The following is a 3,704-nucleotide window of genomic DNA, read 5'->3' as shown; positions in this document are numbered from 1 at the left end:
TGACCTTTAAATAGACACCTAGAAAGAGTACAGAATCTTAAATGAACTATTGTTTACTTTCTATATTTTAAATAGGAAAAAATGCAGTTGAAGAAAAATCCCAGATTATTAATGTGGTCACAGAATTTTGGACATTTTTTTCAGTGGACATAATCAATACATTTATCACATTACAATTATTTATGTGAGTAATAAACCATATAAACATACTGTGATAACACTTTACATTAAGGCTCTGTTAACTTACTTTATTTACTGCATTAGTTAACATTAAAGAAATGCTTATATGAAAGCTGATACCTTCTTTATAACAGATCACCTTAGACCCTGAATCTCTTCTTGGAGCTGGATTTGATTTGTATTGTGAAATGTGAACTGACAGAAACTTCTTAACAATTACTGGTATACTTATGAAGAACAATTTACTTTAAAATAAATAACAGAACTGTAGGATGGGAATAATGAGGATTTAAGTGTTTTAAACCTAAGTGCCAGAATCTCTTCACAGAGCTTTAACTATGCGGTATTTCAAGATAATCACAGCCACATACAGTGTGATGAGATGAAATAATAATTCTCTTGGACTCAAGGTCTGAGACACATGTATGACATTCACAGTGCTGACGAGACTAAGCATGCAGGGAGGGGCTATGGGTAACAGTGGGGGTAAGTACACACATGGGTAGAGTGTAAGTATAAGAGTATAGGGTATAAATACTGAAATCACAAAAAAGTACATTCAAAATGAAAATAATACATTATAGAAAACACAGGGTCCAAAGCTTTAAAGTGCAGTAATGCTTCTAAAAGTAACCTGAGATGAATGAAATTTAAAGTGACACAGTGTGTAGTAAGGTGTTAAGTCAGTAGCCTGTGTTATTCCTGCTGCCACCTCTGTATGATGGCCTTCTGCCTCTTTAAACAGCTGAGCACACAGACCGTCAGCCAAATATGGCAATTCTGTAAACTTTTACATTCATCCTGAAGGAAATTTCAGAGTGCTTTAAGTGAAGGAAAGTGCAGGGACAGGCCTTGTTTTCTTTCCACATCCTCCAGCTGAAATTAATCACCAGACCTAACTTATAAACACTGATTCAGATGTCTGAAACTGAAGTGTTTAAAAAAGAAAAGAAAAGAAAAGCTATTTATTATATCAGGAAGTACAAGTATGAAAACAAATTTCATTCAAGTCATTTAATTCATTTATTATTTCTATTTCATTAAGTGGTTACAGGCTGGTCTTCTTGTGAAAGTATATAAAGAGACTTAATGCATTACTTCTATACTCTGTGGTACCTGATAGTAAGTCTCCTGTATTAGGTCAATTCTCAATCTCACCACAGGATGGCAGTATCGGATACAGCTTATATAAAACAAGGCGAAACCTAGAACTACCTCATCATCATTAGATTACATATCCAACAGTGAGATTGATTTGTTGTGAGAAAGCCTAGTGCGTAAATTGATTGAAATAATAAGTTGCTGAATTTTCTCAGGAACAGTCATCTAGTTCAATTCAGTGAATGTCAGATGATGTTTGTGTGTTGCCAGGTGTGTGGTTTTTAGACCAAACAATTATTTCAGGTCTTGTGTGTTTCACATGTTCCATAATACTTCGTGCCAAGTAAGAATGTCACTTTTGAGAAGTTTTTCTCTGCTGACCAGACACAAGGAGTGAGTTTTGACCAGTACCTTGCGGAACTGCACACACTAAGTAAGACTTGTGAATTTGGAGATTTTAGAGACTCAATGGTGAGGGACAAAATAGTCTGTGGGATTCCTGATAATGGTCTCAGGGAAAGACTGTTATGTGAAGCAGCTCTGACACTGGAGAAAGCAGTCAATATGTGTAGACCTAAAGTTAACTACAGCTAGTAGTTAGTGTAAGTGACCTTTCATCTGAGGGTTTCATCAGTTTTCAAGATTCTAACACAGAAGCAGTCACCCACACGTTACACAGCATACAGATCAGAAGAGTGAATGTCAGAATGAATTTACTGAATGTCATGACTTTCTGCTGGAAAGCTTTAAAAAGGTCTGTTTGCAGGTCCGAAACCGGAGACAGTGGCTGATTTCTGGAGAATGGTTTGGGAGCACAAATCTGCCACCATAGTCATGCTGACTAACATAAGAGAGAGAAAAGAGGTAAAACACATGAATATAGCCCCCGTCCTTGAAATATTTAACAAATTTCAATAAGCCTTTCAGGAGGTCTAACAGGTCATCTTGGTCTGCAAGACATTGCAGGAGAGACATTATTGTTGCAGATTTTGCCTCCACATCTTCAGCATTTACTTTTTGGGGTTTTCATTCTTTGCAGCTTTTGCTTTGCAAAATGTGTTTTGCTCCTCTTTTTTAATGGCCTGCACTGCAGCATCTTCTCTATGTAGTTCCTTGGCTTGTGGACAAGTTATTTCAGCAGGTCTACACATATTGACTGATTTCTCCAGTGTCAGAGCTGGTTCACATAACAGTCTTTCCCTGAGACCATTATCAGGAATCCCACAGACTATTTTGTCCCTCACCATTGAGTCTCTAAAATCTCCAAATTTCAATATTTCATTGTGGAAATAAATACTGTGACCTCTACTACTCTACTACTCTGATCTCATGGAAAACCAGAAAACAGCCAACAGTAGCATTATCTACTTGCGAAGCAGAATACATGTCCTTATCATCAGCCATTCAGGAATGTATCTACTTAGAGCAGCTACTCAAAGGTATGGATACATACCAATACGCACAAACAAAAGTGTATGAAGACAACCAAGGTACAATAACAATAGCCAGAAACCCAGTTTACAGGCAAAGGTGCAAGCACATTGACATCGAGTAGCACTTTATAAAGGAAACTGTGAATGACGGCAAGGTAATCTTGGAATACCTACAGAGCAAATGGTTGCTGACATTATGACAAAGCCAGCCACTAAGCTAAAGTTAAAGAGGTTTGCTCGAGACATGTTTGGTACTTAAAAGAGTAAAAGGTTTATGTTTACATCGTTTATGTGAAAGAGAAGCCTTATTTGTTATTTTGTTTTCAGGTAACTTAATAAGCTAAGAGCAAGTGTGGGTGTTAAGTATTGCACTCTTACCCGTTAGATTACGGCATCAGCCGAACTACTCTTGTTTTATTGAATGTATTACGGTTCATTTGGGTGTGATGTCATTACGTTATACAATGCACTCTATGTAAAACGTTTATAGTGTTAATGTCGGATGTACAGAGCCGATGCTTGTTCAAGTTTATTAATAAATGTTCCAAAGTTGATAATGAGACGTGTAACGTTTTGTTTGTTTTCATACGCGTGTTCAAGCCCATTCAAATCCATTTTAAAACAAATGAGACAAGTCTTTAAAGAGCAAATGGTGGCATATAAAATAAGAGCTGTGTCTGTGCTTATGGTATCTGTCTGCATCTCAGTCTGTCCATAAGCTGAGGTGTTACAAACAGCAGAACTGATTACTGGAAGAGTTTAAGAGTGAACAGATATTTAGAGACTTTTCCAAGACAAAATATGAATCAATCCAACTTGAATAAATGCTATTATTTATTGAATAACATTTAATAAAACCAAGGCATTGAGCCTCAATAACTCTCCAGTAAACAGAAACAAATGACCACAACCAAAAATCCAGACATTATTCATAGCACTGAATATACATTTTACAAAAAGCTCTCTTTTCAATATTAATATCATTTATCT

The sequence above is a fragment of the Hemibagrus wyckioides genome, unplaced genomic scaffold, assembly GCF_019097595.1.
Source record: "Hemibagrus wyckioides isolate EC202008001 unplaced genomic scaffold, SWU_Hwy_1.0 Contig8, whole genome shotgun sequence".
NCBI lineage: Eukaryota > Metazoa > Chordata > Actinopteri > Siluriformes > Bagridae > Hemibagrus > Hemibagrus wyckioides.
Note: the sequence above shows the minus strand (reverse complement) of the source record.